Below are 24,507 nucleotides of genomic sequence, written 5' to 3'. Positions count from 1 at the left end.
GCGCTTGAGCTGTCCTCCTGCGGGCGTGCTCCGCAGCTTTGCTCCCCGTCTCCCGACCAGCAGACCAGGGAGACGGAGCAAAGCCGTGGAGGACTTGGGCGGTCCTGCCACCCCCGTCTCCCTGGTCTGCTGGGGGGGTGTGTGCAGCTAGTGCCCCTCCCCCCAGCAGACCAGGCTTTTCTTGCCTACCCCTGGGGTAGAGCAGCTGGGGGCTGCCGGGTTGGTTCCGCAGCGCCGCTCCGGACCAACCCGGCAGCACCCCAGCTGCTCTGCCCCAGGCGTCCTGATTCAGCTGCTGCTGGTCAGTTTCAGCAGCGGCTGAATCAGGACGCCTGGGGCAGAGCAGCTGGGGTGCTGCTGGGTTGCTCCAGTAGTGCCGAGGAGCCGCGCTACTGGAGCAACCCAGCAGCACCCCAGCTGCTTTGCCCCAGGTGTCCCCAAGTCAGCCGCTGCTGAAACTGACCAGAGGCTGACTACAGGAAGCCCAAGGCAGAGTTGCTCTGCCCCAGGCTTCCTGGAATCAGCCGCTGATCAGTTTCAGCAGCAGCTGACTTGGGGATGCCTGGGTTTCTTAAGTTGAATCTGTATGTAAGTCAGAACTGGCGTCCAGATTCAGCCGCGGTTGAAACTGATCAGTTTCAGCAGCGGCTGACGCCAGTTCTGACTTACATACAGATTCAACTTAAGAACAAACCTACAGTCCCTATCTTGTACGTAACCCGGGGACTGCCTGTAAAGCTTTTTGGGTATTTTTAATAAAAGAAAGGTGAAAGTCTTCTTACAAAGGTCTGTACATATTCATAGACACTCATTAGAAATGGAGAACTGTTTCCTTAAATGTAATCAGGCAATAAGTAATTTTTCTGTGTGAGGCTACTGTACATATGTACTAATGTCTATTATGTTCGTCTTGCAGGCCAAGTTAACAATACGGAAGTACAGCTGAGATTGAGGAGAATTATACTTGAAGGACACAGTGTGTGTGGGCATTTTACAACCAGGTCACTAGTATACTCCCATAAATAAACTTCACCATCAGGATCAGTGTCTAGTGAACAGATGCCGGATAAATGTTACTTAATTTCTCTGAAAATATCTACCAATAAACCCATCTTGAGTCAGTCCAAGTTTTTTGCCTGTTCAAAGTATCAATCAGTTTCTCCTTTTATGTGAATCAGATCAGTAGTTGATTAAACTGCTAGGTGAAGCTTATTAGTCTACAATTATCATGAGTGTATTTTCACCTCCACTACTTGCCAAATCACTTAAATTTCTGTTTTGTCTCATTAGCAAGTTCTCTCTCTTCTTTTGATGACAAGGAGAGGAGAAGCATCTCCTCCTTTATGGGATTAAGCCTCCCTACCTGGGAAAGGGATGCTTCTTTCTGTGGAAGATTGTATGACCCAGTAGGTACGAATCAATCTCTGGAATTGGAGGCTCCTTTGGACATCCAAGAGCAGCCAAATAAATGCCTGTTTACTCAACACTGAACTTATCACTGCAGAAGTGATTGTGTAGTCATAAACCATGCATTGTAGCATGCCAGGAGGAGAAGGCTGATTAGAAGAGTCATTTGTGTGTATATGCAAATATCTCTGTCTTGGGTAGGAACAGGATTACAGGAAAGTGATAAATGCAGGTTTGATAGAATATTCATTTTTGGAAATTTACTGTGTGTGATAGTGGTTATTTTAGTGGAGACCAGCAATGATGAATGTTCCCATTTTAGCTTTTCAACACAAGATCCCCAGGAACATAAAGGCAATGTTAACCTGATTGCTACAATAAAAGGCAATGCAAGAAAACTCATTAATAGTATCACTGTATGCTGTTGTGACTGTAACATTTCATGGAGTGCATCATCAAGGACAGAGAATTTGTTCATTGTTGCTGAGGCAAATTGACCTTTGTTTTATAAACAAACTAAATATAAATGTAGAACAGATATTGCGTTGATATCTTTCTGTCCTTCACTTCTTGGCTGTTCTAAGAGTGCTTTCGCTATTTTAGCAGTGTTTGTCACAAAGGTGTGATTGCATTCCAAATGCTTCCAGCAGGGGCAGATGACCATTTTGCAGGGCCCCGGGCAGCATAATTCCGTGGGGCCCCCCCTTTGCCACGGCGCATGCACAGGGCTTTCTGAAGCGCGGGGCCCGGGGTGGCCGCCCCGTTCGCCCTGCCCTATATCCGCCCCTGGCTTCCAGGAAGGTTATAAAATCAGTGTGCTCATGTTTGAAATGGGTACAGTACAGTACAGATCATGGTTACAGTACAGAATCTGTGTAGTTTGGGACACTAACATTAAGCCAGCTGTGCTTCTTATCAGTTGACTTGTACATAAATTATATATACGTGTCTTCTTGTCCAATGGTTATTTTTCCTCTGATCATGGGGTGGTGGCTATTGTTGTTTTTTGGGAGGGGGGGGGGTTGCTTTGTTTTTTGCTACTATTCCCACAAAAGATCAGTTAAATTGAATTATAGCAGCTCTAGTGTAAAATATGTTTCTTCAACATCTTTTCTCTACCTATGCATTTTCACAACCTAGGATTGATGGTCTCATTGTACAAGACATGGACATGGGGCTCCTGTATTCCTACTATTCATGCACAAGTTTAAATGTGTGTTTATTTAACTACAAGCATATGAATATCTCATTAATTTCTGTGACATAATTTGTGTTCTCAGTTACACATGTGATAAGCCCTTATAGGGTTGAGGCTAATTATCATGATCCTGCAGTTGGGCCCAGACAGGAAGACCCTTGCCTTTCCACAATCTTTCACAGAATTCTGTGAAAATACAAGGTTCAGCTCTGACAGCTATAATTGCTGTGTTTGTGGTCCAGCTTAATTATGATATAACAAGGGGAAACGAGGCAATGGGAAACAGGGGAGAAAGAGATTGTAAAATTAACTGGTAAAAGTAGAAAGAGTTTTTTTGGCTTGCTTTTTTGGGTTTGTTTAACTTTAGTCGACACCTTGTTCAACTTATGTTTCTGGTTTAGCATTTAAGTATTCATTACTGTTGTTCCTATATCATGAACCTAATTAAAAGGTACTTTTTGTGTGCCATAAAGGCCTTCACATCAGCTCATGAAAATTTTGTTGAGAAAAGTTGTTAGCCTATAAGCACTAACCGGTTTTTAAACCTCAAAATTTTACTCATTAGTCCCATTACTTTTGTTTGCATTGGAAGATCATTGTAATACATTTATTTATTTAATGTAAATATTCTGTAGCCAAAATCTAAGTTATTTTACTAACAATGCATGATGGAATGTGCTCCAAAAGAACATTTTAAAAGAAACAGAAAAGATTTTTTATTAATTTGATTAATTTTAAATGTATTAATAAATGCCTCATACCAGATAATGAACAAGAACTGGGCTTGTTTTTCAAATTTCAGTTTCTGTATTTTGAATTAGGAAGGCAAAAATGCCTTTCTCTATTGTTGGTCTCTAGTGTACATCTGCGCCATCATCTTGGTATAATGAATAGTTTGGGGAATCACTTTGCAGAGAGCTACCAATTGGAGCCAGCATTTGCCTTGTTAGGAAGTCTAAATGCTTGCTGCTCTACTTTGTAATTTATGTCAATTCAATAGAAAGGAAAGACTTTTAGTAAGTTTTAGGGAAAAAATTAAACCCAAGCCTCTGATAGCATGAGGGCATAATACACACTTAGCAGCTGGTGATGCCATTTGTGATTTGTATATAATTATTATTCAGTTTTAGGTGGTACTTATGTTCTTTGCTCATGATGAGAAAATTCATTTGTCCACATCATCATTATCTCGTCTGACATGTGCTTTAGTGAATTTAAACTGTGTTTTATTTCCTGCAGCAATAATAAGAGGGTTGTCTTCCCTGGCATTATTATGTTGTCATGCTTTCTGAGGATGTCCTCACAGAACAAAGGAAATTTATCACAAGGGATATACTCCCAAATAAGTAACATTTATTAGTCTTTTAATTCTTCATTTTTCCTTCTTGCCAAGATATGTTGGAATAGCTAATATTGGACAGGCAGACAAATTGTTCTTGGTAGTTGTCCTCTCAAATATTAAAATTTTATAAATTACTTTTAAAGAGTATCTTGAAAGATTGCAACACTGGAAGTCATCTTGGCTACGTCTACACTGGCCACAATTTCCGGAAAAGGGATGCAAATCAGGTAAGTCAGGATAGGGAAATCCGCGGGGGATTTAAATATCCCCCGCGGATTTAAATAAACATGTCCGCCGCTTTTTTTCCGGCTTGGGGAAAAGCCGGAAAAAAAGCGTCTAGACTGGCGCGATCCTCCGGAATAAAGCCCTTTTCCGGAGGATCTCTTATTTGAAGTAGGAATAAGAGATCTCTTTGAAGTAGGAATAAGAGATCCTCCGGAAAAGGGCTTTATTCCGGAGGATCGCGCCAGTCTAGACGCTTTTTTTCCGGCTTTTCCCCAAGCCGAAAAAAAAGCGGCGGACATGTTTATTTAAATCCGCGGGGGATATTTAAATCCCCCGCGGATTTCCCTATCCTGACTTACCTGATTTGCATCCCTTTTCCGGAAATTGTGGCCAGTGTAGACGTAGCCCTTATGTTTCTAATAAGAACATTTTGCCAACTCTGACAGTTCATTATAGAAATGTGGAAGATAATTTGGAGACAATAGAGATTAATTCATCTTTCAGGTAACTAAGATGGCTTCACCACATTCCTTTCCAGACAAGATTGGATAAAATGACTGAGTGCTTTGGAGTCACTAGAAGGTATCTTTCAGAAGTCTTATCCTCATGTATGCTTTACAAAAAACTTACTAGTTGATGCTATCGTGCTTGAAGAGTAAATTTGGGTAATTGGCATATTTGTATTCCTATTAGTTAACACAAAGGTGTATATTACACTTACCTTCTATCCCTTGTCTGTCTTCACAATATGAATCCTTGATCAGATGAGATCATCTCTTTATCTCTAGTTAGAAGAAACCTAGAATGCTGTTGGTTCTACTTGAAATAAATACTATTGATAATATTTTTCTGATTGTGATTCTAATAGCATGAAACAAAATAATGGAATTATGGCTTATCTGGAGGACAGTTAGGTTTCACCTATTGCATACCCCAACTAGTTAAAATTCTCATCGTGTAATAAATGACCCCTGTCTGCTGCTGTTTTGTATCCTTCTCTTGTTGCTACTTAAAAATACCACATGTGACAATGAGGTTCCCTTACTGAATATGTAATATATTAATATCAAAGAACAGAACAAAGGATTCTTTATTTTGGGCAGAAGGGACAGGTGTCTACATGGTTAGATAAGCATAAGTGTTGACTTTTAGTTTTCCCTTGGGTGTGTTCCACCGCCACTCTGCCTAAGCCCCATTCATCCCCACTCTGCCTCTTCCTTTGAGGCTCCACCTCTTTCTGCCCCTTGCTGCTCTTTTCACATCGCTGAACATCCTCATTCTTCTGAAGTGAGTCGCTTTGGAAGTTATCTGTAGTGCTTGGGAGGAAAATAACCCTTTTCCATTATTTTGGAATGTTTCCTGAATTACTTTCTCTTATTAACCACAAAACAAAAATGATTCACTTTAACAAATTGATTGTAAGTGCTAACTAGTCACCATTCAGGTGACAGCCAAAGGACTCTGATCAGAAAAAGAACTCAAAATATCTACCTTGTATCTGGAATCAGATCCTTTCTGCATTTCGTTCATGGGATTACTTTAATGAACCGGTTCCCTGTGGACCTGACAATTAGTATACTTGCAAGTACACCAATTAAAAGATTCTTCAATACAAATAGAACAAGCTAACTATCCTCTTCACTATAGAAAATAGAGGGTAGGATGATTATACATTTTCAATTTATATTTTTCTGCAGCAATTACTATCTTTATTTTATTATTAGTGTGTTGTTTTATTAGAATTATTATTGTATTTGTGGAAGTATAAATTGTTTATTGGAAGAAAAATAGTTTTGCAGTAAAATGCTGAGTAACTTTTTAGGATGTGAGAATACTGCTACTCTTTAACAACTAGCCAATTAGCACGCCATAAGACGGGATTTTCAGGTCTCTCCTCCACGTCGGTCTTCTCTCCTGAGCCTCCCATCTCTCGCTCTGTGTCTCTCCTCCTCCTCCTACTGCCTCCCTCTCTCTTCGTCTCTCTCTTTCTCTTCTCCCCCTCCTGTCTCTCACTCTCACTTTCTCTTCTCCTCCTCTTCCTGCCCCTCACTCTCTGCTCTCCTCTTTCTCCGTTGGGGATGCACGCTCATCCAGGCCTTACCCCCTGGGCATGTACGTCGCCTCCCGCCATGGCGCTCGGGTGACTTCTGTGCCGCTCAGCCAGGCCGCCACACGGAAGCAAGCAGCGCAAACAGTCTCTCTCTCTCTTCTCCTCCGACTGCCTCTCTCTCAGCTCTCGTCCACCTCCTGCTTCTCTGTCTCTCTCTCTTTCTCTTCTCCTCCTTCTGCCTCTCACTCTGTGTTTCTCTTCTACTCCTTCTGCTGCGTCTCTCTCACTCTCTTTCTCGCTGTCCTTCGCATCATCTCCACCTCCTCCATTCTCCTCTCTGTCTCCTCTGCGTCTTCTGTGTCTGCTCCGCTTTCCTCCTTTTGAATCCGGCGCTCTTTCCTGACGTCAGAGATGTATGCTCGTCCAGGCCCCGCCCCTTGGCTGTTCCCCCTGGGCGGCGCTGTTGCCTCCTGCCGTGGCGCTCGGCTGACTTCTGTGCCGCTTCTATGCTGCATAGAGAGTGCAGACCCCAAACGGCCACTTGTGCCACTTGCTCCCGCGCGGTAGCCCGGCTGAGCAGCGCAGAAGTCAGCCGAGTGCGACGGCGGGAGGCAACAGCGCCGCCCAGAGGTAACAGCCAGCGTTTCAGCATTACAGAGTCACAGACATTGGGCTACTATATTTTAACAATATACTTCTGTGAGAGAAATAAAGTTGGTATAATCTCATAATACTCTGTTGAAAATTTACTTGATCAACTGTGAATAAAAATGGTCTTTACAATAGTCACATTTAAGCAGTTGTTTAAAAGAGAATGCCATCAGTTTGTTGAATAACTAATAGAATATTCACCATTCTGACTTTTTGTGTTTGTCAGTAGTAATAATGCTGCTGTTCTCAAAAATCACAGCAGATCATAATTATGTACTATCATTCTGAATTTCTACAGGTACAATCAGGTAATGAAAACATTATCAGAAAGGAGAATTTATACTAAATGGGTTATTTCTCCTACTACATAAAATGTGTATCTATCTACTGTCTCTGTGTATGCAACTGAAGTAGATACTATCAAGAGAAAATACTTATGGGAAGAACAAACAGGAATCAAACTTAATACAGGCTGAACCTCTCTAGACCGGCACATTCTGGTCTGGCAACATCCTTGGTATAGCATGATTTCAGTTGCTGGATGTCCACTTATTATGGGTGTGGCCAAGTTTCATGTGGTCCCATGAAGTTTGTTTAAGGTGTCTAGTCCTGGCTCTCAGTGTTCTGTGCTATTAGTTATATCTGATTTACCCCTAAATATCTTCTAAGAGCCCAGTAAGCAGTGGAAGTGTTGATAATACTGCTGGACAACATTGACCTCCCATGGTTCAGCAAATTCTCTCCTTCGGCACTAGTTAGGTCCAGAGGGTGCTGGACTAGAGAGGCTCAACCTGTACTAGGTGAAAACAAGATGAGAAGAGAAAGAAACCTTGTGACAGTAAATTTCCAGAGCCCAAGAATAAGGTGGTAAACCTGTTAGGGCAAATGCTTCCCATAAACAGCTGATTGCCAAATGTGCCTGGAAAAGTGCCTTTGCCATAAGGGGAGGGGTAAAGAAACCCGCCATTTTTATCCCAAATAAGTTGCCCTAGGGAGATCCATTTCTCTCTGGGGTGGTGTGGGTGGGGAGAGACAAGTCTCATTCTGGATGAGCCCTTTCCCCCGTCCCGAGCCCTCCTCATCCCCTAACCCTCACTCTTGCAACCTCCCATCCCTAGCCTCCTGAAGCCCCCATACACATCCCCAAGGCGCTGCCCTGAGTCCTGCATCCCCCATGCTGCCAGCCTCCTGCCCTGAAGGACCTGGGAAATGCCAGATGAGTATGCTAGTTATTTATAAGTGTGCTGACTACAAGCCTTTATTAAATCTTTCATTTTGGGGAAAACTTGTTAAGCAAGTTGCAGTGAAACATCTGTAGCATCCTGAAATTGGCTTGCAGGTACTAGTAGGGGATAGAAGTATAACTGTCAGTATTTGTGGACAATCGCCTCTTCTTAATGTTCATCGTTGGAAATGTGCCCATATTTTTCCTCTCCATGTATCAGTAGCATTTCATACCATTGTCAAACCTGATTATAAATGCAGTGTAGAAAAAAATTAGTAATCAGAAATCCTACTCAAATCAATCTCAACTACAAGTCTTCAGCAGCACTGCTGAAAATCAGACCACTTGCATATTTCAGTTATTAATTTTAGTCAACCAGTTTTCACCATATTGACAATAGTTCTTGGCTAAATTTAAATTTAAACTTAACTTTTATTTTAATACCTTTGTTATTTTAGCATAATTGATAAAGATTAGAATGTGATCTCTCATAGGAATACAGTGCCAGAGTGTGACATAGTGGGGGTACCTGGCTGGTTTCTATGCTGCTGGCTCTGGGGTAACCCCCACTGGCTGCTGTGGGTACCACGACCCAGTAAAACAGGATGAGTCACTATGCAAACCAGTATGGCCAGACACCCCCCAAGGAGAGGAACAAAGGAAGGTGGAATGCTGCCCTGGCTGGGGGGCAGGGCTGGAGGAGAGTTAGTTGGTTGCTGGCTGGAAGCATGGAGGAGACAGCCTAGGGAAAGGGGCTGGAGTTTAGGGGCCCAGTCCCCCCCATCTCAAGGGGGCCTTAGGCAGCCTAGCCCAGCTCTGTGACCAGACTACATCTGTGCTGTGCTGTAACCTGGAGAGGCAATAAACTTCCTCTATTCCACCGGCTGGTGCAGTCTGTTTGTGCCATTTCGGGGTGCAGGAGACGGGGGAACCCCAATGCGCCGTCACACAGAGTTTTCTATTCCTACCACTTTTTGTGGTCACTGGACATTACACATGCCTGTGTTGACTCAGATATTGACTGCAATGACATTTTTTATGGGTTGCCTCGTCTGTGGGATCCAGCGTTGATATAGGTTTTTCCCCAATTGTATCCCATTAGAGGTCAAAGGATTTCTTTCTTTTCAAAGATGTTCCTCAGTGGCGTTATGAAAACAGTCTAAAGGTATGTGTACACCAAAGAGTTTTTCGGAAAAACTTCACTTACATCTACACTGAAGTCGTGTTATTTAAAAAAAAATTGGAAGAACTGACGTTTTTTTCCGACATTGGTAAACCTCTTTCTGCGAGGAAGAAGGCTTTCCCCAAAAGAGCTATTTATCCACGTTTTTATATTTATCCACACGTTGAGACAAACAATAAGGCTTTTAAAAACTGACTTTAACTCAGAGTAATGTTCTTGTAATGATTGAAGAGAGAGATAAAAGAAGTAGCTGTCAGAGAGGCACAACAGAAAAGTACCGGAGAAAATTGTTGCTAATTTGAGTTTTTTGGTTAAATGTGATTTGGTATGAAGGGGTTCATTGAAGAATGCCAAGCAAATAACAATAAGATTGAAAGTATTAGTGCTAACATTGAGTAGTTTATAGTGGTTTTTGTTTGTTTGTTTCTGTTTATTTTGGCTGTTGACTTGATAGTCATCTTAAATGAATTTCTGTGTGCCCTTCTGAATCTTGATGTTTTAGACTGGTTCTTGAATGTCATTGTTAATCTGTTTTAGTTTTCGTTAGTTTGATTATGCCATGATTTTGAATATATTGTTCATCCTGTTTTTTTAATTATTTCTCCCTGAATCATTTTGGCATTTATAATCCAAATGCAGCCTTAGGATAGGTGGAGCCAGTTTCTATAGACTTTTAACAAAAGCTGTTGCCGCTTTGATCAAGTCTGAAGTCCCTCCCCCTCCTTTTTTGCTGACCTAGTTGGCATTTGTTTTATTTGCAATGGTTTTCTTAATATTTAATTATAATTGTATATAATTTTCAATTATTTTCAGGATTAAGTAACTGCTGGTACTTTGTCATTTTAATTTATGATGCTTAATTGTACTCATTTCTGGGTCATCCATAATATTTCTGTGTGTGACTAGTGAGATAGTCTTTTCTCATCCATCATCAGTTATTTGCTGTCCCTCCTTCAGCTGCTTGTAGTTGGTCTTTGAAGGTGGATCAGAAAGGACTATCATGACTAACTCTTTACTTTTAGCAACTGATTTGTCTGATGGATGAGAAAAAACTATCATGACTAACTCTTTACTTTTAGCAACTGATTTGTCTGAAGGCTAACTTGATGACCAAAAAACTAGAAACTTATAATTTTTAAAATGAAAAAAAAAAAAAATTTAAAGCATTGACTTATTTCTACTAATTCCCTGCAGTTTTCACCACATTTTCAAAATCTTTTCTTTGTGCCTATATTTTCATCCCTCACAATAGATACTATTTTTCTAACACTACTGGTAAAAGTGACCATCTCAATGTATTTGTTTGCTAGTAAAAGGCTTCTTGTGCATTATTGTCACTCATACACAATCAGTGTTCTTCCTATTTTTACTTGCCCAAAACCTTGCATATATTTTCTGGTGACTGTTTTGCTTCTGTGTAGCTGATCCTGGAGGGTATTCTTTTCTTGAGCAGATTGTCCCTTGAGGGCTGTGCAGCGTTGGTGTTATATTTAACTCTGTATTTAAATTGTCTTCCTTTTTTGTTTCATTTGAATGTCTCATAGTTCAGCATGTTTCACCCAGTCAACTTAAATTATTGTTTACATTTATCCGTTTATATAACCTTTGTGTATGAGCAGACTTTTCTTCCTGTAATGATATAGTTGTGATTTTTTTATTATCCATATTAATAATTATTTGGATCCCCTTTAACTTTTTGTCCTTGGAATCTAAGTTTTACCATTTAAAGTCAATTATTCTTATTCATAAGCAATATCTTTTTCACTTTCTTATCAATTTCTTTTTCACTTTCAGTTTTTTCTCTCCCATCAATATGGGATTTATTACTTAGTGACCACGTTTTAGCCTACTTTTTTCTCACCTTTTAAAATGCTCCATCACATACCTATTATATCGCCTATAAATCTTGATTTCAGTCAGTTTTGTGAAAAAATATAGGACCTCAATCTAGTGGGAGTTTGATCCTTTTCATGTTGTTGCTTAATCTTTCTTGCTGATTCTTCATTTCACATGTGGTCGTTTAATTTTCTCCCTAGCAACTCATTGAAATGTGTTTGCTCTCTTCAAAACGTATTCTGTGTTTCACTCCTCTAGGTCACCTTGGTAAAATGATTAAATCGAGCTTTTGAAATATATGGTCAGTCACCCTGAAAGGAACTGGCACACTTCTGGCTTTTCTTTCACTGTCAGATCTGGAAAGCTCAGTATAAGTGTGTTGCAGTGACTTTCTGGGCTTAGGGGGGGAAAAAAATTCTTCAAGTGCTGGTCCATATTTGTACTGAACCATTAGTACCCAGTCTCTCAATGCACCTAATACCAGAAGATTCTTGCTAGCTAGCCTTTACTATTGGCCTGTACCTGTACCCTTTATCCTCTTGTGCTCTATGCTGTGTGTGTAAAGGGCAGAGCAGGCCACTGCCTATCCAGTTTCTTTGAACCTCCCCATAGTCTGAGATGTAATCCTCCATTGAACAGGACTGATCCATTGTTTTCCATCTTAAAAAATATTAAAGACTTATTCTGCTTTTAGTGTTAGTTTACTTAGTTAAAAGTGATACCGGACCTGCCTCCCAGTACAAAATTTGGATTATACCCAAGTTACTTGGCTTTAAAAACTGCATCTCCTGACTTCACTGCTTTTTGGACAGACACAACCGCCAATGGTGTTTTTACTGCCTAGAAGCTGCCCATGTTTCTGCAAAGTACAGTATTTGCCCTACTTTCTCTGCCAGACCTGGCAAATGCATGAGCTCTGGCTTAGTAAACATGTTATAGATCATGCAATGAGTCTTCAGTCAGAGTCTAGCTAGGGGTTCCCCAGGACGTCAAAAGAAAACCTTCTAGCACCATGTTGTCTGACTCTGTGACAGGGAAGAATAAGGCTCAGGACTTTCTCCTTGATCTCAGAAGTGTAGGAGACACTCTGGAGAGGTGGAGACTAGCAAAAGAGAAGATCCCTTTACTAATGAGAAGATGCATTAACAGGTGTGTTGTGAGCAAGACACGAGAAGTCATTCTTCCGCTCTACTCTGCGCTGGTTAGGCCTCAGTTGGAGTACTGTGTCCAGTTCTGGGCACTGCATTTCAAGAAAGATGTGGAGAAATTGGAGAGGGTCCAGAGAAGAGCAACGGGAATGATTAAAGGTCTAGAGAACATGACCTGTGAAGGAAGGCTGAAAGAATTGGGGTTGTTTAGTTTAGAAAAGAGAAGACTGAGGGGGGATATGATAGCAGTTTTCAGGTATCTAAAAGGGTGTCATAAGGAGGAGGGAGAAAACTTGTTCATCTTGGCCTCTGTGGATAGAACAAGAAGCAATGGGCTTAAACTGCAGCAAGGGAGGTTTAGGTTGGACGTTAGGAAAAAGTTCCTAACTGTCAGGGTAGTTAAACACTGGAATAAATTGCCCAGGGAGGTTGTGGAATCCTCATCTCTGGAGATATTTAAGAGTAGGTTAGATAAATGTCTATCAGGGATGGTCTAGACAGTATTTGGTCCTGCCATGGGGGGCTGGACTCGATGACCTCTCGAGGTCCCTTCCAATCCTAGTATTTTGTGATTCTATGATAATGCTATCTTTAAGCCATGATGCTTTTTCTGTGGCAAAAGTGTGAGGGAGTATAGGAAGTTGGGTGTGTGCTGAATAATTTCTTCCTCTTTTCTTTCCAGTCCTCTCCACTGTTCCTTTCTGTGCTGCCTCTGTCTCTTCCTATATATTGTCTCTCTTTCTTTAAGACAATGTCTTGACTAACTCCTCTGCCCTGCTTGGCTAATGTCCACCACCACATAAGCACAGAAGGAAAACAGTCGTATCCAACCTGTGTCTTTCTTTGCACATGTTACTTTTCAGTCTGCTGAGAAATAGACATTGAAAGCCCAGAATTTTCAAGAAGCAAAGACTAGTAGTTAGGCTGGACAGACTGGACCCATTAATTCATTTTTACGAGACTGTCAGTGTATGTGTGGCATGTTTATGATGAGATTTAAGTGCAACTGTTATTTTTAAACAAGAACTTTAGTATTTTATTGATTATTTTTAAAAAGTCAAAAAATATGATTTATGTTAAAAATCCAATTTTTAAATAAAAAAAACATAAATTCATTTTTATCTACCCCAGATAATACTGTGAGGTTCTTGCTTGGAATTTGGTAGAGAAGATGTAAAGAGAATTAATATATTTATGTATTTGGTTTTCTTCTGGAAATGGGCAATGCTGAAAAAGGGTAGCACTATATTGTAAATTAGAAAGGTGCACCTCAGCTGCTGATTAGATAACCACCAGCAGTATCAGGATTCTTAGTACTGTATAGTAGGACAGATAGATGTCATACGTCTATAACTAGGATTTACTGTGTTTATTCCTCTATTATATTCCTCCTTTCCCTTCTCTTAAGACAGTTGCAGCATTATACAGGTTGAACTTCTGTTAACCAGGACTCTCTGGTCTGGCAGGATGTCCCAGGACCAGAAAGTCCTGGTGGAAGGCTGGTGGCAGGGCTTCCCACAGCTGGCTGCCCGCTCTCTGCAGCTAGGCTGCACAGTGTGCCGTGGCTGGGCTGCTAGGTACCACCTGGCAGGGCCAGGAGCCCAGTGTGCAGGGAGTTGGGCTGGAGCTGGGCTGCCTGGCTTTGTAGGGAAGGGCAGGAGGGGCTGGCAGTGGCTGGCGGTGCGGAGGGCGGAAGCCAGCCAGGAGGCTGGCAGTGGGTCCAGGAGGGACCAAGGCCACAGCTGGGGCAGTGCTGGGAGTGGAGCTGCAGCTGAGGCCAGGGCCACAGCTGGGACCAAGGCTGGGAGCAGAGCTGGGACCAAGAGAAATGGCTGTGATTGGTGCTAGGAGCTGTGCTGTGGCAGGATCTGGGGTCAGAGCAGAGATGGTAAGTTCACCATTTGTGCTGAAAAACAAATTACTCGGTCAGTATTAGATCATTTCCTCGTGTTGGAATACCTAGAATAGAACTGTGTTCTTGTTTGTTTTCTTTGTTTCGAGCTAGATATCTAGCTCTTTATCTAGCTAATCATTTGTACTACTTTAGTGCTTTCCATCCCAAGAAACTCAGTTGTGCTTTACAAAGTTTATCTTCTAAGCTCATAACACTATTCAGATGTTACAGATGAGGCATTGAGGTACAGTGAGAGTATATGACTTGCCGAAGATCAAACAGGAAAGCAGTGGCGGAAGCAGGAACAGAACACAATCCAGCTAATGCCTTAGCTGCAGGGCCGTATTTGCTTATATGGCAAAACTGAAGCAGGAAAGAAGCAGAGATGTAGAAAAAAGAAGGCAAGATTTGGAGCAAGATGCAGAGAAGAGCAGATGAGGGAAGTCCTGGCTGGCTAACATGGAAATTGGTTTTCGTGGTGCAAGCAAGCAGCAAAACAAAAATCTCTCCCCTCCCAAATAAAATAGAAATGGCAAAGAGGACTTAAAAGGTGAATAGCAGAAGTGAGAAAAGGGGCCAGATGGCAGCATGAGAGGCAAGAGAAAAAAAGACAACAGAAGGACCATGAGAAAGTCAAATCATGTCTGAATTTCAACCTAACCAGCCATACCTCCTATCTGGTGGAAGGTAGTGAGTATAAAGCAGGGGTGGTGAACCTAAGATCTGGGGGCCGAATCTGTCCCCCGGCTTGCCTGGATTTAGTCCATGGCTTGTCTGGATCCAGCCCCTGAGGCTCAGGGTCCTCCCAGCATTGGAGAACATGCACTGGTGCTCCAGACCCACTGTGAGGCTGGAGCACACAAAATCTAGTAGGCTGGGCCCCCTTCGGCTCTGATGTGTGAGGGGAATGCCTTTCTTCTCAGTTGGGGCCACATCAATGAGGGTTTGCGTTTTGTGTGGGGGAGAGAGGATTGCTTCTCACTCGTGTGTGTCCCCTGACAGATTTTTCTGTGGGTCATTGGCCCTTGACCCAAAAAAGGGTCCCCACCTCTGGTGTAAAGAGATAAATGTACCTTTTGTCTGCATTGTCCTTGTAATTCCTCCATCTTGGATAGCAGTGTACGTCCCCTGAAAATAACTAACCATCATTCAAAGAGAGCTGAATGAGTTTAAATATATCTGTTTAAGTACAAATATATAGGTCAGTCTACATAACTCAGAGAATGAATGACAAGACAAGTTAGTGTTGCTTTTATAAGGATTTATAGTAAGACAGGCACTTTCCTTTACTATGTATGATAGTTTCAACCAAGTTATGAACATGGTTCCTAGTGTATCCCACAGGATTGCAAGAAAGGGCTTAGCTCAGTGCCTTCTGATTGCAAGCAACAAGAGGAATTATCGAGGAGGTCTGGCTCATTACCTCTCCAACACATTTTTTTAATGTGTAGTTATGTCTGATCATCCTAGGCTTTTTCAAACTAGTTATTTAATTAATCACTGAAAGGTGAATATAGGAAAGTGACCTCTAAAACTTGAGCCACATACTTCTCAGTAGGAAATTGCAGGAGTTGCATATCTTCCTTTCTGCTCACTTGTCCCATATAAATTTCCAAATGTGGACCAAATGTAAAAAATCCAGTGCAATACTGTCTGCCTGAGTCTGAAGATAGTTCTAGTAGTATCACTATTAATTATTTTTCACGGGGCAGCCGTCTTAGTTTGTATCTGTAAAACAAGGACGAGTCCTGTGACACCTTAAAGACTAACAGATTTATTTGGGCATAGGCTTTCGTAGGTCAAATCTGCTTTGTCAGGGTTTTGATCCACAGATTTGGGTCTGTTTTAACTCCATGCATCTGACACAGTGGTTTTGACCCATGAAAGCTTATACCCTAATAAATCTGTTAGTCTTTAAGGTGCCACAGGACTCTTCACTTCTATGGTGAAAGATTCTGCTACTGAGGTCCCTGAGGGCTTCTGTGACAGTGACAAGAGTTAAGTCACTTTTACTGTGATATTGCTCTGGAAAGTTTTGAGTTTCAGCAATGCCAAATGCTTGAGCTTCTCACTGGAGTGGGTGGGGGACTAATAAACAGGGGGTTTGGAAAGACAGAGAGTAGGAAAGATAGCAGCCAGAAAGCTGAGGATAGGGTAGAGTAGTTGAGCTTATTTACCTCTGGGGAAAGGTGCTGGGTTTTCACATAGGCATTGCACCTAGATCAGCGGTGGGCAATAAAAATGGTGACGGGCCATCAAGCTTAGTCACTGGTGGGCCCCTGCTGCTATATTTACCTGCACCTTCACAGGTATCGGACAGTCGTAGCTCTCGTTGGCCACGTTGCCATTCCCGACCAATGGGAGCAGCAGGAAGTGGTGCAGCTTGGGATACCACTGCCTGCCACTCCCATTGGCTGGGAACCATGATCCACAGCCAACGAGAGCTGCCATCTTCCGATACCTGCAGAGGCGCCAGTAAATATAATGGTGAGGGCCCACAAGGGAATTACCCTGGTGGATCAGATCCAGCCCACAGTCCAATAGTTGTGCATCCCTGTCCTACATAGTATATTCTTTTCTCTCCATTCATTTAGAATTTGGGGTTAATCCTCTGCCTACTATGTGTCTGATGAAATTTCCAAGCCTGATGTCTGAGGGGATGAGGTCTGAGGAGGGAGTTTCATAGGATGAACGAGAAAATAAAATTGTGTAATAAATGGAGATGTAGGTGATTTTCCTGGGGTGTAAGAAGCTTTACCTGGAACTTTTCAGCTTAGAAAAGAGGAGACTAAGGGGGAATATAATAGAGGTCTATAAAATCATGACTGGTGTGGAAAAAGTGAATACAGAAAATCATTTACTTGTTGCCATAACCTAAGAACTAGGGGCCACCAAATGAAATTAATAGCTAGCAGGTTTAAAACAAACAAAAGGAAGTTTTTCTTCATGCAGTGCACAGTCAACCTGTGGAACTCCTTGCCAGAGGATGTTGTGAATACCAGCACTTTAACAGGGTTCAAAAAAGAGCTAGATAAATTCATGGAGTTTAGGTTCATCATTGGCTATTAGCCAGGATGGGTAGGAATGGTGTCTGTCGCCTTTGTTTGTCAGAGGCTGGAAATGGATGACGGGAGAGGAATCACATGATAATTACCTGTTCTGTTTACTCCCTCTGGGACACGTAGGATTGGCCACTGTTGGAAGACAGAATACTTGGCTAGATGGACCTTTGGTCTGATCCAGTATGGCCATTCTTATGTTCTTATGAGAACAAACAAGAGAAAAGGGAGAGGCATAAAGAGCGTATTGCAGGGAAGGGTAGAATAGGATGGAAGGAGAGCAAGAGAATTAAAAAGGAAAAACTTCTTAATTCTGAAACAGAAAAAGATAGTGTGATATTTGATAGGAAAGAACAGAATAAAAGGGAAGATAGTGTAACAAAAGCAAAAGTTAAATTACAAAAATAAAACGGGATGGGCTGTATGCTACAATTAAATCTAGTACATGCTGGAATCATCATCTTTAAATTGCAAAGCTTTGGGGTGTGGCCAGGTATTTATAATCCTGGCTAATAATCCCAGAGATTCTTTAGAATAGTGGGTATTGAATATATTTTTAAGCCCTATTTTAATCTGTTCCCAACATTTAAATACATATTTTTGAGGAAGAGGGGAAATTCTTTGGGATTTAAATTCTGTAATTTAAGAGTTACCTCTATTTTGTTTTCCTTCAGAATTGTTAAATAAATAAATAAATAAAGAAAAATAAATTATTCTCCAAAAATGAACAGTTGCTACCAGGAACAAAAAACAGGACTATGTACCAGGCTGAGACTTGTGTGCCAGTTTTCAACACAAACTAATTTGTGCAGTTGAGTTATAATCTGCTGAACATAGGGGTATAAAAATGAAAGTGCTGACACAACCTTAACTATGGTAATGTGAATGTGCTACTGTAATAAAAAATATGTGGTTTTATTGCACTAGACATAAAGGAGTCCAGCAGATAGTCTTCATTCCCTAGTACTCTCAAGGCAGGGTCCTGGCTTCCTGCTGTTTTTTAACTGCATGGTATATCATACTTGATCTCTCATTTCCTTCCCATTCTTTCTAAGTACTTTCAACCTCTTTCCCACCCCAAAGGCCTAAGGAAAATTAACTGCTGCCTTATATTTCATATCAAAATTATACGGTGTACTTTTCAAAAATGATGAAAGTGCTTCAGCTTCCAATCTAATTGCTCTTGAGGTGACATACAATTTGGTGACTAATCATTCCCTTTTTCTTCCTTTTAGAAGTGCTGAAGAAACATTAAGTTGCTGTGCTAGGTGATTAAAATGCCTGTTGAAGGTTTATAACAAATGAGTTCCTTCAGTCTGCACCTGCAGTAGCATTGTTTCTCTTTGCCAGACATAGATAGCAGGTGGATTCCCGTCTCAGAATATTTTCATGGAGGTTAGATTTTAAATGTTTAGCCTTATTTCTGCCTCACAAACCCAAGTTCACAAAATATTTAGTTCCTCTAAGCTTTGTTCTATGAACCAGTTGCAGGAATGTATAGTGGAGAAATGGCAAATGTAGTGCTTTCTACAACTGTTGAAAAGTTAGCTAAAGGTCTCTATTTATCTCAAACTCAGTTGAATCAGGGCATGTATAAGTGAACTAGTAGCTGAATGCCTGTGCTGTTGCATAGGTTTGGCACTTGGGTCTTGCAATCCACCATCTGTGCAGTCTTCCTCATAAAGCTAATTCAATTGTTGCATGTAAATTAACTATCAGGTAAAGATGGTGATTAGTTGAGATACAACTGATAGCACAATGATCTGACTCTTAGTATGGAAGTTGACTTACTGTAGCTGTAACACTACGTTGGTGTGATTTGTAAAAGCAAAATGTCTGACAACTTAAAAATTGGTTGGCAACAGACCGCGATTCCCTGTGATGATTCAATGTGGTAGTAATGTAAACAAAGAGAGCTCTCAGTCATCTTTGTAGCTGTTTCCATTGCTTCGCAGTGGCTAAACAGACATTGTGGGCTTCAGAATGGCTCATACATTGACAATCCTGGAATCTTATTATATAGACTCATTTTTTTTCTTTCTCATACTTCAACTTTAGTATTTCTCATTTGAAAGGAAAATGGAATCCATTTTGCACAGCTCAGCAATCGGAAAGTTCCAAAGGTAAGAATAGTTGATAGAAATGATTGGAGGTGTGTTTGAAATATAGTTTCTAATTATAATTGGCACATCATAAAAGGAATGTGGCTGCCACTGATAGCAAATTCTTAACATTTCCTTTATTTGAAGATAAAAGACAAATGTAAGTTGTTAATTTTATTAATTAACATTGTTTTGTGAATCTAACAGAATTAGGGCTCAATAAAAGACCCCCATTTTACACAGTTTTAGCTTCATTGACTTTGATGGGGTTATTCTTGATATACAATAACATAAATGAGTGGGAAATCTGGCACAGTACTTCAGTTTGAAACGTTGATACTGACTTAATAGTGAAAATACATGTTCAACTATTGCTTCTTAAACGTTAATGTTCTTGTTTCCATTACAGTGTTCAGATAGTAATTTATTGTCTGCTCTTTGGTCAAATCTTACTGCCATTGGGCTAGATCAGCTCCTTGTACCCATTGCAGAAAGTGCTGCTCTATGCAGTACAGAAGCACAAAGCCACAGTGGGGGATCTCTATATCCTGCCCTCACAGTTATTCCCTCAGTCCATGAGGTAGAATTATATTGGCTGAATACCAGCTGTGCTGGATTCAAGACCTCATGAATCCAAAGGTGAGGTAGGATTTGCTCCATTTGAACTTAGACTGTAGGGCTGAACAAAAAGACGTGATGGGGGATTATCTTGTAGCTCTGCTTCAGAGAGCCACTGATACTTGATGGGAAAAACTAGACAAACATTGTCTTCTAGAAATTGTATTTTGTTAGTGAGGGTATTTGAATTACTATGAATTCTTTATTCATTATTGCTACTTCTACTGCTTCTTCTCCACTGGAACTAAGAGGCCAGTGTTCGGAACATTATCTTTATTATAGTGATTGTGGTGTCAAAAACATATGACTGATTTCCAAAGCACCCTCCCCCCATGATTTAGTGCCCGCAGTGGTCATCCCCATGCTGTTCTCATGAGGCCAATTGGCCTGCCTTCACTCTGACAGCTGTGCCAGCCCGACCATTTGCTTCCGCCAGAACATTCGGGAGCTTTCTCCTAAATCACTCCCAAATGTGGGGAAAACTGCTAGTCAAAATCTGCAAAACTACCCCCTTTCCTGCTCAGGTCCCTCCTTAGAACTCAGGTCTTCTGTAATTAGGCATGAAAGTAAAATAAATGTCTTCCCTGTACAGGGGATGAATGCTAGTTAAAGGGGGCTACATGACCTCCCCATGTGACCCCCCCCCCCATGTGACTTGGCCCAACTCCCCAGCCTGGGGCCCCTTGGATCTTGCCATCCTGTATTACCTGCGGGAGACAAGGAGCTGGGGCGATACACCAGCCAGAGGATCTGCAGGCAATTGTTTTGCTTTCCCTGCTCTCCCCCTGCCAAGAGGGGAAAGGAGCAGAAGCCTGTCTTGCCCTCTGCCCTTCCAAGGAGTTGCATCTCCTCCAGCCCCATCTGTACTGCAGGAGCTCTATAGGACGACAGGGCTATGGTGGGAGGGCTGCAGTTTCTACTCCTTTCCCTGCAGGGACGATACCAGCAGCTCCTCCTGGCAGCCCTCTTCTCCCCAACCCTGTTCTCCTTTGGGGTGGTTGCTGAACAAACTAAGCCAGAGGAGAGGTAGCTCTGGGGAGAGGTTGGGAGCGCTACAGTGTTTTTCCAGTGTGCTGTACTGCCTATAAATAGCTAATACAGTGTACCGGACCTTGCCAGACACTTCTTTTTTGCCAGTACAGCATACCAGGCTATACCAATTTACCTTAATCTCTGTAATGCATACAGAAAAATGCTTTTATATTGTAATCGTTTGGCAAGTGATAAGTTGTATTTAATGACTAGAGATTGTGCAGCCAGTCTGTGTTAAACCTATTACCCCTTCTTTCTACCCCAGGTAATGTCTTTTCAACTGTGGGCGCTTGAGGAAGAGATCATCATTTACTATGTTTGTTCAAAGCCAAGCATGATGGGGACCTAACCAGATTGAGGCTAGGATGCAAGCGACTAGTTGATTAACGGATAAATTTAGGCTTATCGATTAGTCGAGTCGACTACTTGCATTCCTCCCACACCCTGCCTTGCTGCCACGGACATTCAGAGCAACCTTTGCCTGTGGCAGGCCTGGGCTTACCACAGACAGAGGGTTGCTCCAGCCTGGTAGGCAGTCTGGCTCAGTCCTGACTTGTGCCTGTCCTGGACCAAACCCCACTGCGATTATGCAATTTAAAATACAATAGGAACTTTCCGGGGGGAGGGAGGAGAGACTGCCTTTTAAATTGCAGAGCCTCAGCGGAGTTTGGTCCTGGACCCAGTGTAAGACAGGACTGAGCCAGGCTGCCTTCCCCAATTAGCTATAAATAAAAATTCTGTCAACTACTCGATTAGTAAATTAACCTCATTTTAACATTCCTAGTAGAGGCCTCTCTATTACCACAATATAAATGATTAATATTTGTAATAATTATATTAATTAATTGTGCTAATAGATAAGATAAGAACACACAGCTAAAGGTTACAAATATCCCTAATAAAGATGTGGGAAGAGCAATGACAAAAACTGAAAAAATAAGGAAAGTTATTTCTGAAATAGACTGGGTGTTTTACCGCGCTTTTGTTCTGTAGGTTTCTTTCTTTTTGCACAGCCTCTAATTCTATTCCAAATTTACCTACACTGTGTGAGAAATAACTTGGAGCCTTGTAAGCTGGCAAGATGACTGAATAGAGATGTAGCAACACGCTGGTAAGTCTCTTCCATGGGAGAGACTCTTTATAAACATAAATCAAAACACGACAACAGAAACAAAAAGAGTATGTTTTGTGCAAACCCATGCTACTTTCAGTTGGCAGTGTGGGATGAAAGGAACATGCATTGGCTTCTGATTCATAGCCTGTTGAAGACTCACTGATTTCAGTGGATTTTGGATCAGGATCCAGAAGAGTACACAAAAAGTAAGAAGCCGCTTGATCTTTTGCTTATGCAGTCAGAGACCTCCTTGTTATAGCATGCAACAGGTTAGAAAAAAGAATGGAAGAAATTATCTTTATTCAGTATAGTCAGCCTGTTTTCTTCACTAGCAAACAGAGTAGTTGGTCTTTTTTTTCCCTGAGAGCTGTTATCAGGCTGTTGCTGTACAGTATGTTGTTGTGTCAGTTAATAACGTGAGCTAGGTCCCACAGGAGCACTTGTAGTCTGCAGGGTAAACTTGTTTAATGTTGCTTTCCTGATAGTGAATGTCAGTTCATTTCAGGGTCTAAATGGAATTAGTAAAGAGGGAAGATGGCATCAGTTGACTGTTTGCAAGTAGGCACTCTTTTGACCTTTTCATCTAAATTGTAGGTTGCCATGGACAAAAAGGTAATGTCAGGTATTATTCCTTGCATGGGAGTTGTGCCTGTGAGGTTATACTGCCCCACATTTTCTTGCCCCGAGGAGAAAAGGTTATTTACGTTGGAGTGAGCTTTCCATCTGTGCTGCACAGCTAGCATTTTGTGCACCTTTGGATTTGCTTAAGAAATTCCAGTCAACTATACCTCTGCAGAGCCAAGGCTGCATTTCCAGGGCTGGGAGACATGTGAAAAAAAATCCCGTCCTTTTTTATCTTATAAAATTAGCACATCTGACACACATTGTTGAGAAACAATAAACACAGAACCCTATCTTGCTATTTTACAGTCAGTTTTCAGAATACAACCTCTTCTTAAATATAATTTGACTAATGTAGTCTACTGCTTAAGCTGCTCAAGAGGTGTTTAACTGTTTACTAGTTAAGGACTTAAAATCCCATTTAAAAAGTTAAGCGGTTAAACGTTACATTTAACTGATTAACCTCGATCTCGCAGGTCGGGGGGCTGCTCTAGCTGAGCTAGGCCTGCCACATTGCTGGCTGCTCTGACTGGTCCAGGCCAAGGCCATCGCACCACAGGCAGGAAGCTGCTCCAGCCAATCCAGACTTGCCACATTGAGCTATAGGTGGGGGATTGCTTCAGCCGGGTGGGGCCACTGCTTAACTAGTAAGGCTGATACTTACTAGTTAACTCTTTACATCTCTGTTACTAGTGTGGTTGTTACAGCTAATTGCAGTGCCAGTGTTTCCTAATAAACTACAGCATTGTAAAAATTTTCCTTTTAAGCACTAGTTCACAGTTAGGGTACGTCTAGACTGCATGCCTCTGTCGCCAAAGGCATGTAGATTAGGCTACCCGACATAGTAAAATGGAGCGGCGATTTAAATAATCGCCGCTTCATTTAAATTTACATGGCTGCCGCGCTGAGCCGACAAACAGCTGATCAGCTGTTTGTCGGCTCAGCGCGATAGTCTGGACGCGCGGGTGTCAACAATCGCGCTGAGCCGACAAACAGCTGATCAGCTGTTTGTCGGCTCAGCGCGGCAGCCATGTAAATTTAAATGAAGCGGCGATTATTTAAATCGCCACTTCATTTTACTATGTCGGGTAGCCTAATATGCATGCCTCTGGCGACAGAGGCATGTAGTCTAGACGTACCCTTATTCATATTGATAAATGGAGAATTGCATTTGTGGTCCATATGAACTTTGTGCCCGAATTTGACTCTTTATTGGGCATGCTAATGTAAAATAAAGTGAGTATGTAAATTGTCGGTAAAACACCTTCCCATTACAGACTTCGACAAGACGTTTTTAGGTGTGGATGAAGCCAGCTCACATTCTAGCCCATCTTGAGGTTGCCCTCATTTTGGACCACTAACTTTAAACTTGGAATATGGTTAATAGAGGATCAAGAGTTCACTTTTAAGCCCTTCATAACAGTCCTCCCCTCTTCTTCTGCCCACTGCTTCAGGTGCTGCAGCATCCCCTGCTTGAAATGATTTGCAGAGTTTCGTTCAATGGTTGTCAGTAACTTCCTCTGCCCTCCCCCCCACACACACACATTGAATCAGCATCCCTGCTACCGAGTAGTGCTTTGAGTTGTTGTCTGTGGACAGACAAGCCCACTGGCATTGAGCAAATCAGCTATAAAGAATGAAACTTTATCATTGTAACTTTGTCTCCAAATATGAGCTAGTCCTGAATGCTGAGCTTGAGGTCTTAAAATTTGGATTTCTGAGATACTTTCTGCTCAGATCACATTGGTGATCTCTAAAGGTTTACCAATTTCCACTAGGAACTGCGTAGCTCAAAAAGCTGA

At 41.7% G+C, this 24,507-nt stretch overlaps 1 protein-coding gene across 14 annotated transcripts in view; it reads left to right on the top strand.

The window, feature by feature from the left end:
• The window catches only part of GRIP1 (glutamate receptor interacting protein 1), a 509,665-nt gene that overhangs the window by 201,951 nt on the left and 283,207 nt on the right, over window positions 1–24,507 (top strand). The window lies entirely within an intron of this gene.

Source organism: Pelodiscus sinensis, chromosome 1 (assembly GCF_052426305.1).
Source record: "Pelodiscus sinensis isolate ZL-2025 chromosome 1, ASM5242630v1, whole genome shotgun sequence".
NCBI lineage: Eukaryota > Metazoa > Chordata > Testudines > Trionychidae > Pelodiscus > Pelodiscus sinensis.
The sequence above is the reverse complement of the archived record's forward strand: the minus strand, read 5'-3'. Positions and strand labels throughout refer to the sequence as shown.